Source organism: Thunnus maccoyii, chromosome 6, assembly GCF_910596095.1.
Source record: "Thunnus maccoyii chromosome 6, fThuMac1.1, whole genome shotgun sequence".
Classification (NCBI taxonomy): Eukaryota; Metazoa; Chordata; class Actinopteri; order Scombriformes; family Scombridae; genus Thunnus; species Thunnus maccoyii.
The window spans coordinates 29817401-29833830 of record NC_056538.1 but is presented as its reverse complement, the minus strand read 5'-3'; positions in this window follow the sequence as shown (position 1 = coordinate 29833830).

Sequence of the window (16430 nt, the reverse complement as noted above, 5' to 3'; positions counted from 1 at the left end):
AACAGAAAGAAGGTTCATGCTGCCTAAATCGACACAGTATGACACAGAAAACAGTCGTGTACGGAGCCACAGTCAGGTGGGATTCATTAGTAGAAGGAAACACACAAACCACTTGGTTTGTTTCTCCTGTGGTGCAGGGAATCAATTCCACCGAAGATCCAATTCCAAAGAAAAAAAAGTTAATTCACACTCACACTAATCACTTCTGCATTGATTTATTTAAAAAGTGTCAACGTTTCGGGCAGCAGGACCTTTCTGAAGTCTTGAGAAAGGTCCTTCTGCCTGAAACGTTGACACTTTTTAAATAAATCAATACAGAGGTAATGAGTATGTGCGGGAATCGACTTCTTTTTTTCTTCAGGTGGAATTCATTGTTCAAGAGAATACTAAACATTGGGTCAAAATTTTGTTAAAACAGTATCTCTAAACTTCTCAGGAACCATTATTGAATTGTGTGTGTGTGTGTAAACTAGTGGTGTCAGGGAATAAAATGTAAACCTTGGTAGAAAATCCCCGCGGCAGAGAATGAGAAATTAATTTGAATACTAATTAAATGTGTGAAAGCGCAGGATGGATACACATATAATTTAAGAAGGTCATTCAGACAAGGATTTATGTTTATTAAGAATCATTAATTTATTTGTATGAAGAAGAAAAAGAAAACAAATCAAGTTTACTATACATTCTTGAGAAATTGTGATTGTGGATGAAAATGTTGTTTCTCCTCTGTATGTACTTGATTGTTAATTCAATGAGATGGGCTGTTTATGTAGCTATAATGTGTAATAAGTATATATGACTGTATGTGTGGTGGACCCCAGGAAGAATAGCCAGTGCTTATGGAGATCCTAATAAAGAAATAAATAAAGAAAAGAAAGGCTGCCTCCTGCGTGTGAGAGCACATTGGATGAGCTGCTTCGGGCCGAGCATGTGACCTGTAACACCCACACCTCTGAAACGGAGGGAAAGTCAGTCTATAGGGAGAAAGACAGTGGCAAAGTGGGAGTGAAGAGAGTTAGAGAATCATACCACCTCTCCTCCAGCTGCTTCTTGTCTCCTTCTCCGTTATCTCGGTGAACAAGTTATCGTCAGCCCTCTGCTGCTCTGTCAGGCTGAGGCAGGGCAGTAGGAGGAGGAGGAGGAGGAGGACGGGGGCTGCAGCAGGATGCTTAAGATATCCAGGAGGAAAAACTTTCTACAGAAGACGCTGACGCCGAGCAGCACCTTGACTCTGATGACCATCAGCACATCTGTAAGTAAGGAGTTAAGGGACCCTTCTTGGAGACCAGACTGAGCCCTCTTGAGCTTCTTGCCTCTCAAACAAGTCCGAGAGTTAGAGAAGGTGATAATAACTCAGATACTGTAGGAACCTGTCTCTAACCTGGCGGAACTGCTGGTTGAAGATGAAGATAGTGGTGTTGAAGGTACTGATTCAGACTATGCATGAAAGTAAGGGTTTGATTCTTTCAGAGCAGTTTAACTTGGTATTGTCTGTAGATAGTACACATTTCACGGTTTTAAAGGGAAATAAAATCCAGGAGTCTCTGTAAAACTTAAATTTATTACACAAGTATTGTTAAATAACATGTTAGTGGGTCAATACAGGACAATACCTCCCTTCCACACCTTTTATGCCTTTGTAGGTCAACAGGACAGCTGTCATTTTTTAAAAATAATTATTTTTATTTAATTTCATGCTTTCCACCATGACGTTTTGCTTACAATCTCTTACTAACCAAGATATATATAATATTACCTTGATATATAAGATAGTATATACTGTATATATCCTTGGATGGTGTCAGGCTAACATGAAACATTGATACATTCACATATACGAGACAGGACAGCTGTGATTTTATCAAATGGATCAACATGTGATGCTGCCTGAGAGATGGACTCAAAAATTACACTTTTGTTTTACAAATCAAGCGATACATTACTGCAGTAACACGATGATGAACATGTAACTGTCTTGATTCATTTATTATTAAAAACTTGTTACAAACTTAACTGAACCATTGAACCAACCAACATAAGTTAACACATTAATAACATGGATTACCAAATACTACTCAATGGTAACTGAATAAATCAGTGTAACCATCAATCAGTGTTAGTACTTTTAAACCCATTCCTGTTCCTTTAGCTCACTTTTTGGGTCATGTGATCTAATAATTGAGTTCCAACATTTGATGCATATTAATCCCACAAACTCACTGCATAGTTACATCTGTGCAACACTGGCCTCTAGTGAACAAATACACACACTGCTCTGTGCCAGTAAAGACCTCTGTTACTATAAGTGTCTGAACAATAAGAAATCCATAAGACAGCTGGACTCATACAGCTTCTTTTTCTCCACAAATGACTGATTTTATATTACCACATATCTGAGTTTTGCCTTATACATATGTGTTTGTATCTTTTTTTCTCTTCCTACTGCTATTATTAAGTTTTTCTATTGTTTTATTTTTATTTGTACACTTGATATTTATATTTGACCTAACATTTATCATAATTTTGTTTCTGTGACTCTTGATTCCAGCAATATTGTCTACCTGTATGTTTTGTAATATATCCTTGAGAAGGTTAAAGTATGTTGGAAAAATAATTGTTTCAGTTTCAGTGTGATCTAATGACCCAGAAATGAGTGAACTTTTGAGTAAATTATCATAAGTTCAATATAGATCTTCAGATTTTTTAAATTTTTTGTGTATAAAACAATTCAATTTATAAAAATATAGAAATATATATAAAAAGAGCTGTTTCTTAAACAACTTGTGTGGCTTCATTTCAGTTAATCTTGCAGTGGAAGCAGATTTAGGTCATTCACGAGTATCAGCGGCTTTTCCGTGTCACCCTGTAAATTCAGATCAATAAACCCTGAATGTGCTGAAACTGCTGATCCCTTGTGTACATTCCCCAAGTTTATTACTGGTCTTTATTTATCCAGTGACATGTTTTTTGCTGAGCATGCTTTGCTCTTTTCCAGCTTGGTTTCCCTGTTGTGATTAATTGCTGCATCCAGTGTGTTTCCATATATTTACTCTCTGACGCCCTTTTACACTGTGAATCATGTTTGTCCTTTAATGTTTCTGCTTCCTGATTTCTTATATTTTTCCTCAATGTAGAAAGTTTTGTGTGTGTGTGTGTGAGGTTGAACATAGTTTCTTGATTCCCAAAGCTTATATTGTAAATATGAATTTGTTTGGGTGTGTTAAAGGTTAATTAAGCCCTCAAATGCCTCCTTTAAATGCTTATTTTTATTAAACGCACAATATGTAATTTCTGCTGCAAGGGTCTCTCAATCAAAACAATAGCAAAAGACGGAGTGTGATGACAGTGTGAAGTAGCGAGGTATCATGGGAATTGTTGTCTTTATTGTTAAACAACCAGCTTCTCTGGGTTTCACTTCAGTGTTCATTGTTCAGGATGTTTTTACCAAATTATCCGCAGAGGTCTCCTTTTAACCCTAACCCTAACTCTAACCCTCCTAACCCTAACCCTCCTAACCCTAACCATAACCCTCCTAACCCTAACCATAACCCTAACCCTAACTCTCCTAAACCTAACCCTCCTAACCCTAACCATAACCCTAACCCTCCTAACCCTAACCATAACCCTAACCCTCCTAAACCTAATCCTCCTAACCCTAACCCTAACCATAACCCTCCTAACCCTAACCATAACCCTAACCCTCCTAACCCTAACCATAACCCTAACCATAACCCTAACCATAACCCTAACCCTCCTAACCCTAACCATAACCCTAACCATAACCCTAACCCTCCTAACCCTAAAACAAACATACAAGGGGATTAAAACCATAAAAAAAACTGATTAAAGCTGTTTCATGTAAAAAAAAATCAATGTTTCTCCAACGATGTTTGGCAGGCACAGGACTTCCTGGAGGGGCCGTTAGCCGAGCTGCTGCTAATGTTTGCTCAGCTTGTTTCTCTGATAACTTAAGATCCAGACATACGATGACTAAAATCCTTCATATGGTTAAAAGATAAGGTTAAAAACCACCAAGATCTAAAAAGTTTATCATAAAAATGTGGCTTAAAACTGAATAAAAGTCCATTTATAGCAGTTTCTGTCAAACAATCACAATGCTGATGTATTGTCTTGTATGTGTATAATCTTTGGTAGAGGAGGTATGACACCATTGACAGGCGACCAAATGAAACGGACCTTTATTAAAATTACAATTTTCTCAGGGTTTGAAAATTGTTGGAAACATTTGGGATAATGTAAGTACACACTCAACAAAATATATAACATAGGTCTAGTTGTTTTTAGACATTTTAATGTGGAATAGTTACATATTATATCTTTAACTTGACTAACTTGACAAATAGTAAAGGCATTAACATAGCCCGGGCTACAGGTTCGACGCTGGCTGAGGCCACCTGTGCTTCAAATGTGAAACACTTTGCACAAAACAGCTCAAACTGGAAACTCTCTTTCCTAATTTACGCTGCTCCACAGCTCAGCAGTTTGGCGAGCAGCCTCACTGCTTTCCATCCTCCTCTGAAGTAATGAAAGTCCTCAGAATCGTACAGAGAGGAGCTTCATCATCATCCATCCTGTCAGCGATCACTGGCCGGCTAATTACTTTAACAGGGGGGTCAAGTGTATCGCACGAAAGTGGTGAAGTTGTCTGGCATGTTTCTTCACAAGACTCAGGTTTTATTGCCTTAAAGACCTTAAATATAAAACCATGAAATCAGATGTTCTTTGCTGTCATTTGAACACAGTGATCAGTAAGAAAGTTACTATTTTCTTGCACCGATTAAAATTGACGTAACAGTATTTTATGCACTATTAAAACATCAGAACTCTCCCATAAATTTGGAGATATCAGGAGGAATTGTCACAAACATAAAACTATGAAAGATGTCTATGTTGAGCTACTAAAAACATGCAAAATCAATCAATTAAACTTCATATCTCAACCTTCATGTAGTTTATTTCAATCCAAAGTGCTTTACAACATCAGAACTGAATTCAGGCAAACAGGGCGAATCTAATCTGCTAATTTACAGCCGATAAGACGCTTCGACCTTTTTGCTGATAAAATGTGTGTTTACAGAAAAATCTGTCCTTTTTTCGCCTGAAGGTGACTGAGCTTATTGGCTCTGAACCAAACCGGCTGCAGCTCCAGCCGGCAGAAGCATCATCCTTCATATCACGACTCAAAATAGCCATCTCAACACTATGAGTTCAGAAAAATATCAGCCAAAATGAGTAAGAACATTGCATTTGTTTCCTTTTCTTGATACACATGCGGTGAACCTCCTTATTGTTTGTTATTGAAAGTCTGAAAATACTGAAAAGCAGTAGATTTATTTCACTGTAAAATGAGTCTTGAAGGTTTGTTTTTAATAACTTTTGATTTTCACTTGCTGTTTTCAGAATATGACATGGTTAATTTTATTTATAAGATGTTTAATGTTCTCATTATTGTTGTTAGTGTAATATTATTAGCAGTGCCAAGGTTCATTCATGTATTTATTGTTTGCTTGTTTTCTTTATATATAAATGTTGCATATAAAGTGTTCTTGCAGTTACGTGAAAGGTGCTTAAAATCACATATATTATTATTAATATTATTATTATCCTTCACTTCTTTGCCCCTGCTGATGTTCGTTCACTGTCAGCTGCAGCTCTTCTGTCCAAAAAGGACATTTGGCCTGAAACTCTGCACCTGAAACACATTCCCGTCACGTTGCAGGTTGGAGGCCTGAAATGGAAATCAGCTTTGTGTTGATTCAGCCACTTTACACTCTCTAATGCTCTCTGATGAGTTCAGGCATCTCAGTTGAATGGTAATCACTTTCCTTCCTCTACAGTGAATGTGCAGGTTTGCTTGGTGACATTAGTGCACATTGACTGGACCTGACATTCAGTGCAAGAGGACAGTTAACAAAAAGGGTCATTGTGCACATTCACACATCACTGCAAGACAAATCCCATCCTCTACAGCTGTAATGTTAATAATTATAGCTATATGTGTTATATTTTCTCATTTGCTTTCTTGTTTTTTATGAGAATTACAGAGTTTCCTTACAATGAATCAGCTGGACTGGCTCTCAGCTTCCTTAAAACTGCTCCAAGTATTCACTCATTTGGTCATTTGCAGATTAAAAGATGTCGAGGTGTGATTGTTCAAACTGGATCAACTACATTTAAAATACTGTCATCATACAAGAATTTAGAGACTTTTGGAGTCCAAAACTCTTCTTAATGCTTCTTCAACACCAGAGAAACACATTCTAGTACATGTACCATGAAAACAACAACTCTGTGTCTGATTGTTTGTATATTTACAAGCCAGTTTTTTCACACATTATTATCATAATGTGTGCAACCGTGTGTGGAACCTGGCTCATCTTTCCTTTTCTTTCTCAACTGTATCCAGTAAAGATGCAACAGAAATGGAATCTAGAAAAAAAACCCAAACTTTATTTATATGGCACTTTGCTGCATAAATAAGTGACAAAGTAATTTGAACCAGGAGTAGAACATGTCAGGATTGCAATGAAGAAAATATCAGACAATTAAAAAATGAGACAAAGTTAAAATGGAATGAAATACCCAACAATAATATAACAATTAAAAAAACAATAAAAATCAAAAATAATGGAACAGAGAAGACATGTTGGCAATAAAACATGCACTAGCATTAATAAAGAACAAAAGATCAGTTTCAAGAGGTGATTTAAAAGACGTCACAGATCCTGAGTCTCTCTGAACTTTGACTCCACCTTGACGAACATCCTGAGGTTGAACCTAAAACAGCCTCTGAAGCTGCCGTAGACGCCCACAGATGTGACCTTGAAACCTCTTGGCGCTCCAATAAAAACATGTCCTTCATCAGTCTCGACGCTGAAATAAAAGGTTAGAAAAAGAAACAGATTTTGAGAAGGAAACCAGGCTGGTCTCCAATCTGACACCTTCATCAAGATTTATTGAACACTTGAGAGTCTCACATGTAGAGGCTTCAGCTTTGGAAAGAAAATAAGAGAAAAATATGAAAGTATACAACTTGTTTGCAGTGTAGGAGTGCTGTATTACATACTAATGTCAGATGTTTGCTTGACATTTTAAAATTACAGATGCAGCATGCTGTGAAGGTTTTCGCAAAGTCTGCAGAGCTACAGAGTGACAGCTGCAGCCAGATATTCATTCGTAAGTATGTAAATGTTTATCATAGCCTGACAACATGGACTTAATAACAGAAATTAAGTAGACATTGAAAAGAAAAAGCAACAAGCTGATTCTATTTGTTACTTATTGTTGATTACGCAAGTTTTTCTGAGTCCCAGGCTGTTAAAAGATAAACTCAACTCAATGCATTAATAAGTAATGTTAGCATAACAGCCTAAACATTTGGCGTCTGCATCTACTTGGTGTCACAGATCATGTCGACACAAGCAGCCAACATGGCAGCTAATCAATCAAATCAATCCATACATATCCTTTGAAAGTGGGTGTGTCACATGAGATAAACACTATTCAGTCTTTTTTCTTTCTGCCTCTTTGGCTACATTATGGTGAGACTGATGACAGCTGGAACTGATCTGAATGAACCACTTACACTGAATCTCTCAGGCCAATTGTGTCATTTCAAGTCACTGAATTAATTTAATAAATTCCCCACAAACCAACCCAAATGTTTTTGAAAATATCATGAAGCGCACTGTTCCTGTTCTGAGAAACAGCTGATTTTAAGACTCAATCACTACAAGCGAAGGATGACGAGACCTTCCAGTTGAATTTATACCTTCCATCCGGTTTGTTCACTTTGGATCCTTTACAAACTGAGAACAGAAGAAAAGAAACAAACAAACACTGAATCCAGCGACTGATGAAGGTTTAAACAGCTTCAGCTGGTTCAAAATGCAGCAGAGCGTTTGTTGTTGCTGCAGTCCGGAGAGGACGGCGAGCTCTGCTGAGTCATACGAGGCTCATCTTCAGGTCACGACTGGTGCAGCTTGTGAGGAAGAACAATATCTGACAAGTTCAGCTACTAATTTAATTATTGATTGAAGGAGGCACAATGACTCTCTCTCTCTCTCACACACACACACACACACACACACACACACACACACACACACACACAGATCAATCATTAAAACACGTCTCAGCCAAATTCTTCTCATCTTGTGCTTCAACTTTTTGCTCTTTTTTTCACATTTGGATTTTTATTTGTGACTGTTAAAGACGCTGTTATTGCACCAAATTACATGTGAAGTGTTATTAAATTCTCAAATAATAATCCCTCATCTGTTTCACTTTGAGGGATGTTTTATGTTGTTTTTACTTCCACTAAATGTGTTACTGGGAAATAAAATTTAAAAAAAAACAAACTTGTGGACGGATTTCAGCAACATTTGATGAAAAGTTTGGTCGTCGGCCAAAGTGACTCATTTTTTTTCAAGAGCTTTCTTACCAAACAGTAGGAATCACTTCAGCTGCTAAATTAATTCAATGTAAATAAATAGCACATGATCCCTCACCGGCTTCCCATCAAACAACACTGATAATTACATTTACTGGAACACATGACGGAGACGAGTCTCACTACTATCAGTAACACATTTGTCAGATTTTGTCAGAAAGATTTGCTCTGTGATGGTTTTTAACCTTTTGATCACAACTTTAGACTTTTGTTTTGGTGCAATATTCAATTTATCTAGTTTTTAACTCATCTCTTGGTGGTTTTCAGAGTGTTGCTGCTCTTCCTCAGCATCATCCTGCTTCTCACAGTCACACCTGTAAACTGTGATCAAAGTCTTCATTCGCTGCTCTCTGATCAGCATCACTGCAGCAGCTCAGCAGCTCAGGGGGTTACGAACCTTTGCTCAAAGGTGCCACGGTGACGAAAAAAGCTTTTGTTTGTTCGCTCTCGGTCAGTTTGATCCTGCTGGTTCCAGGATCAAAAAAACCCCAGGACACTGTGTTCTGTAAAGGGTATGGACATAATAATAGAAACACTTTACAGCAGAGATGAATCATCACCGGATTTAACATTATTGCAGAGCCTTTAGGTTTCATTACACTGTATAAGTGTTGATGTGTTGCAATTGCAGCTGTGTGTCTGCCTCAGATAGTGGTTTATTATAGTTAGTGTGAATATTTGCATTTTAATTTTGTTTGACTTTATATTGATTTGTCTCTTTTTGCTGTAGAAATCTCATATTAATAAACAATCAGGGCTAAAAGATGTTGTAATAAAACAAACTGGAAAATCATTATTTTAAACAACAGAGTTGTGCATATGAATATCTTAATACCATTAGCATCAATAGATGATAATACTGAAGTATTGATCAACCCTACTGAGAGGTAAAGGTTTGTCTAGCAGCGTTTGGAGGTTAAATTAACGTTATCTGATGCAAAGAAAGAGGAAAAATGATTCAAATGCTGGATGGTGAAAGTGAAGCAATAAACTATACTGTAAAAAAACTGAAGGCTTTCATTCCAACATGATTCATATCTAAAAACCACTGATAGTAACTGCATATGACTGTATCCTACCAAAGCATAATAATTAGATAAAGATGAGCAAGTTCAGTGGATTTTGAGGGTTGAGGAAAAGGCCAAGCAGTCGTCATGCTGGAGCGGGAAAAAGTACTTATACATTTGTTCGTGGTGTAATTCAGAGACTCACGAAGCACTGTTTTGTACAGGAAGTGGATACAGGTCACAGAGGATTGTTTTGTAAAAGCAGAAATGTTGCAGATGTAAAATTCAGGAGCTCTCAGCTGACGTCAGCTTGGCCTTTACCTATGAAACGAGCCTCGTGTTACTTCAGCGCTGACATCTGTGTCTCCTCATCAGTCAGAAAGACGACAACCACACTTGGAATAAATGCATAGTTTATCATATCATAACAATAAATTCTCAAGGCTACATCGTAAACAAAAAACAGTCTAGTAAATTTAAGAGATCGTAGCCTTAATTATGAACAGGAAGTGAGGTGAACGAACCGTGTCATCGAGAAGAGGTACAAACGTGACGTTGCATTGAATACTTATGCTCATTGTGTGAGGTGATGCGAGACAAAAGTTGCTCTAAAAAGGTAAAATTGCTGCAACTACTGAGAGTATACTGAGTGATCGGCTTGCATTTCATACAGCGAGCTACCGGAGATCACAATTTAGGCTACTTCTGCTACAGTACAGTATCGCTTTAAGTTCCTCTAGATACCTGAATAAAAACAGCATCCTGCTGTAGAAATTAAAAAAAGAAGAGAGAAAAGTAAATCATTCCTCTACAGGCAAACTTTTAAAAACAAAGGCTCCATTAGTGTCAAGCAGTAGATCTCAGAGCGAGGTCCTTCGGGGGGGGGGGGTTTCGGGGGCTCTTGAAGCGGGATCAGCAGTTCTTGCAGGGATCTTTGCAGGGGTAGCGTTTAAGGGGATCTTCAGGGAAGGGTGCAGAGGTCAGTAACAGTGTTTCTGGGAAGAGTTCTTGGGGGGTGCAAAGGTCTCTTGGAGGGTTCTTAGGGTTCAAGGTGCTATAGATCATCATATAAGAGATATTAAGGGCTTTCAGAGGTACTTCAGAGGGTTTGCTAGTTCTTTAGAAGGTTCAAGGGGTCTCCAGGGATGTTCTTCTGGGAGGTCAAGGGTTCAGAGGGGATTCTGGGGTTCTGAGTGTCCGTGAGGTGCGTCTTTAGTGTATTTAGTTGTTCTTGTGTGGGTTGCAGGAGGTACTGACTGAAGGGTTCTTGAAGAGGCGGAAACGATATGTTTTAAAATCACTGGAAAGTGTCAGAGAACCTTCATATCATCCCTCACATATGATTAACCTTCATCCTACCAACATCTTTAACATACAAGTACTACCGACCGGGGTCCCTGGAGACCCCAAGAACAAACTACTGTCAAAACATTATTAGTTATATAATTAATGTCATCGGGGAAAAAAATAAACAGATTATTAGTATTTGGGGAAAGTTAAAGTTAATTTGCATATTGTCTAAAACGAAAATAAATATTTAGTACAATCTTTCCATAAAACCTTTAAAATGATTGACAGGGGGTCTCTAACCCCCCTGATAATGTGTGATACTTTAAAATTAGGTCCCAGGAAAAACATGAACTCAATAAATAGTTCCATCTATTAAAAACTGCATAGGCGGGATTGGGTGCTTTTGACTAGGGTCCCCCAGGACCCCAAAACATTGGTATTTTTAAAAAAGCATTAATTAAAACAGAAAACAGAAAACAAAATTATGAAGTCATTAGGAAAAAATTGATTGACAAAGTCGTGAAAAATTGGAATGATAGAATAAAGCACCTGTGAGATATGACAGAAAGTAAACCTCTGGGGTCTGCGGGAACCCCAGTCGGTAGGATTAAGACAGTTAAACATTCACTAAATGAGCAACAAAAGCTTCAAACACCTCAACATGGTGGTTTGTAAGACTTACTGTTACTGAACAATGAAGCAAGAGTCCTGCGGGTCTATTAAAATAAAATGCTAAAAAAACATATGTGGTCTGGGGACTGGGTGTCTGGATAAAGCTACCCCCCACCCCTCCCCGCCTGCATCCTGCATGCGGTACACTGCTGCATCCCGGCAGCACTTGCCCCCTTCTGTCCTCAGTCAGCATCCCAAACTCTGGATGCAGAGACGTCTGTGTGTGTGTGTGTGTGTGTGTGTGTGTGTGTGTGTGCGTCCTGTCCCATCCATCCCTGCTGCAGCCTCATGTCAAGTGCGTGCACTCACCTACATAATATGTGTGTAGATGCGTGTGTGCGTGCGTGCAGAGCCTGCGTGCGGTAAAGTCACCCAAACCTCGGCGGGCAGTCGGTGTGGTTCGATGCCTCGGTGCTGTTGATGCTGTTCTGCGAGTCCGGTGTCCAGAAAAACACATAATAAATCACCAGGATGAAGGCGGCCACGGACACGCAGAGGAAATAAGCGATCGCCATCGCCACTTTTACCCAAATCTTAGTTGACATGTTGACGTGTTTGGCCCGCAGCTCGCCGGGATAGCTCGGCCTCCGCTTCATGTCCCCGTTCAGCTTCTCCGCGGTCACGGTGCCTTGTCTGCCGGCCGCTTTCATCTTGGGATTAGCGCTGAAATCTTCTCCAATGATGTTTCCTCCGCTGAGTGTTGTGTGTTCATTTGACTCCGGACACCAGAGCCAGCTGCCCCCCCTCACTCTCTCTCTCTCTCTCTCTCTCTCTGCACTCCGCGGTTCTCCTCTCCTCCGGTCCGGTTGGGATGTAGTCTAACCCGCAAAGCAGCTGCTCGTGTCCCGCCGCCTCCCCCGGTGCCGTGTCCGCAGGACGGTGGAGCTGTCTGACCCTCTGAGTCCTCTGTGCGCACCGGGCAAACTGAACTCAAGGAGGCTTTCCCTTGGCACCAGCTGGATGGGACCACTGTCAAGCTGGCCGGGCTCCAGGAAGCAGTTTCCGGTGGAACTTTTAAAAATGAAACCAGTAACTGCAAGAACAGACTGCATCAAAATATCAATACTGTTTCTCTGTAACAGTATTAGTTTATTTCACTGGAACTCTCTTAATAACTCAGCTGATCAATAATTTAGTTTTGTTTGTTCATCCAATCAGCTACATGCTTATTAGACCCCCAGGAGTCCTTAAAGAGGTGCCAGGGGGTCCCCCAGCAAAAAGCATTAATAAGTAACACAATAACAGAATGTTTGACTATTTTGATAATTAGTTTTATATACTCTCTGTAATAAAACATCCAAAAGCAAAAATCTTTTCAGATGGGGGTCTGTGGTCTAGTTTAAAGTCCTTGATGTGAAAACGTTTGAGAACTACTGGATTAGATAATTTGCATTGGAGCAAATATTAGTTAGTTGGTTGATTTTTATTTTTAATACGTAAAAATAAAAAAATCAGATAAAAACGAAACAAGAATAACAATAAAATGAAATAAAAAATAAACCTAAACAACAAAACTCAGTGAACAAATTCTCATAAACAACAAATTAAATATTAAATGTTTGGAAAGAAGCAGGAAGCAGTAAACACTTATTTATTCCTACTCTTTTCTCAATTACTCATCCATAAACTCCATAAATATCCATAAATATTACCAGTGTGAAACAGGCAAAAATGAATCTTTATCAAGCTGAATGAGTAAATTGATTGTTTGTAATTAGTTCTATTTACTTGTATATTAAGGTTTTTGACATTAATATCAATTTGCCAAACTTTTAAATGTAGCATTAACTTATATTCACCTCTGAGTGATGACAGGTGTCTACATGACGAACCTTTAACATGCAAAGTGTGAGATTTGTTTAACCAAAAAAATAAACTTGATAAGTAAACATATCAACTCTGTTTTGAAGAGTTTCCTCAGTGGAAACGTTTATCAGAAAGGGACGTTTTATGATCTTTATCATTTAACTTTCAAAAGGACGTTTATTTGGATCAAGTCTGCTCCTGCAGCATGTCTACAGATGATCCAGATGTTCACTAATAAATGCTTTAAAAATATATAACCAGAGAAGATTTAGCTACAGTCTATTGAATCTGAACCACAGCGCAACACGCCTTAAACCTGACTGGACTATCATAGTGCTCAAAAGGTGGGGTTATTATTCTGAAAGGACGATGCGACGCGTTTCCGGTGCCGCCTCATGTGTTTCCGTGTGACTTGACGCATCTTCGGTACGAGGAGGGGCTGAAAGTACGCAACACCCAACGATTGGGTCATAGTTTGAGAAAAACGTCCCGCAGCAGAAAGATGGGAGAGAAGCTGCAGGCGCAGAGCAGCTTCTCCCCACAAATCATCCCCGCCTCTCATTCTCTCCTCCAGCCTGCAAAAAAAAAAAAACCTGCACAGCAAGCTGGTCGCTATAGAGCCCATAAAAGACACATCAAAACCATAAAAAAAAAATAAAAAAATAAAACATGCTTTCCATACATAGATGAGTCACAGGCTGCAGCTGTAAAGTGTATTTCTAACCCTCATTATGTTACCAGGGGGATGAAAAGAACTATGGGCTTCATTCTTCTTCTTCATGTCCTGCAGCAGTCAAGGTCAAAATCCTGCACGAGACAAGATGCACAACGACACAGCACTGAGGGTGTTCAATATGTGTGCATGAATGGTTTTCTCCTAATCAACACGATGCCTGGTGAGCAGGACATTAAATCATGTCTGTGTGTGTGCGTGGTGGATGAACAGAAGGAGGGCAGCAGGGTTATCAGCACACGTTTCAGTGGATGTAATGATCTGCACTTAAACAGAGTATCAGGCGGGTTTAATCCAACTGTTCAGCTTTAAGCAAAACGGCTATTTTTATCTGTCTCACACCTCCAGGAAGAAGAAGAAGAAGAAGAAAACATCTGACGTAGAGCATCAGAGAAATACATTTATTGGCTCAATGAGAATAAAACAAAATCTGATAAAGCAACGCCGTGCTTGACATTTTAATGTGGGTACACATTTTGGAAAAGCTGTACAAACATCTGAGCTGTCTGTCTGATGTGTGGAGCTGATGATGATGAAGGGGAGGTGGGAGGGTGAGGAGGGGGTGGGGGGGGGACATTTATTTCCATGAATGGCTTTGACAACATTAAAAAGCGACAATTTTGGATTAATGCAAGTCCTGATAATTTCATGAAAACAGCTGCACGCCACTTCAAAATAAAAGGCAAAAAAAACCCTTTGTTAGTTCCTTTGAGCAATTTATCAAACAGGAAGACGTTGTAGAAATGGTTGTACATCGAAGGATCGACTGCCTGAAATACAATCAAGTCATCGCAGCTCAGAAGCATCCATATGCAAACAAAAAAAAAAAAACATAAAAACAATATTTTTTTATAGCTCACAGGCTACATTTTGCACAAACACCCAACTGTGGAATGTTTATTTCCATTTAAAAACTATACAGATTGCAGTTCCTGTCACTTCAAATGCATGACTTGTATTCCTCTGATACAGAACACAGAAAACATTAAAGCATCCCCATTTATCCCAGTATCTTCAAACGCCACAGGCGAGCCGCCGCGGTGGCAAAACGTGATTCAAAAAGGCCGAGCCGTTTCGCAGAAGAAGAAAAAAAAAAACAAAAAAAACAAAAGCACAAACTCAAAAACAAACCAAACTAAAGCCCTTGGTCTGCTGAGGTATGAGTGAAAGGTTTCATTCCAAAATGAACTAAATGCAGCCCCCAAAAAATTCATTGTAGTAATTCATGTTAGTACACTTCACACCACAATTTTTATGCAAACGGTTTAAAATATGAATAGAAATTGAATGTGAAACCGGTTAACGCTAATATTATGTCTGAGTAGGTTTTCATGATTAATCCATTTTGGAACGAAACTCTTGATTTTTTTTTTGATTTTTTTTTAAAACAAACTCTTCATTTAAGAGGCAGAGTGTCATCTATATAAGGGGGAGAGATTTTACTCTTCTGTAGAATTGACCTGCGATGATTCACAACCCGCCAGATCACAGCTCAGTCTGCGCCACTGGAAAACATATATAAAGAAAAAAAACAGCAAACGGACCGACTGCTATAAGTACATAATTGGTTTTTTGATCGATTTGAGATGATGATTCAGAGGTTTTATGGTGTTTCTTCCTGATCCTGTGAGTTAATCCGGGTTGAAAACAGCGATCAAAACGTCTGTGACCGGATCACTGAAGTCAGTTATTCTGCAACACACACACACACACACACACACACACACACACACACACACACACACACACACACACACACACACACACACACACCAGCCTGCACAGCTGGCTCTGATTTAAACCATAAAATAAATTACACTTAAAGCATCATGAATTACCTGCAGTGAGGCTCATGTAAACAGTCAGGTTATGAATTTGTCATTTTTTAAGGATGTCTTCAAAAGTATTCCCTCTCATGATTTATTAAAAAAAAAAAAAATAGCGTCAATGTGGTCGGATATGGATTATATTTTAAAAAGGATTTCCGTGTACGATTTTAAAAAGTAATTAAAAGCCACAAAATGAAAGCAAAGAGCAGGGCAGGCTGCAGGGTGGGAACCCATCTGTTCATTATGGAGACTAATGGAGCCCAGATCACTGTGATGTGATAATAACAAGATGGCCGCCACACTCACTCAAAAAACACAAGCTTTAAAAGTTAGAAAGACAAATTCGTCATGGTGACCAGTTTCAGAAAGACTGTGTGCACATAATAAAAGATGGAGTTGATAAGTAAGATAGTTTTTGTGGGTGTAGATTCATCCAGAATTATCCTTCGATAAAATTAACAGGCTGATGTTGTAAATTTATCTCTAATTGTAGTTTGTACTAAAAGTCTCACAGTAGTTTGTAGCTAATAGCTAATTAGCCAGCAGGCAAATCTGGTAACGCAATGAATGCTAACTTAATATTCCTGGTAGCAGCTTTTAACTAGCTAGAGCACAAGTGT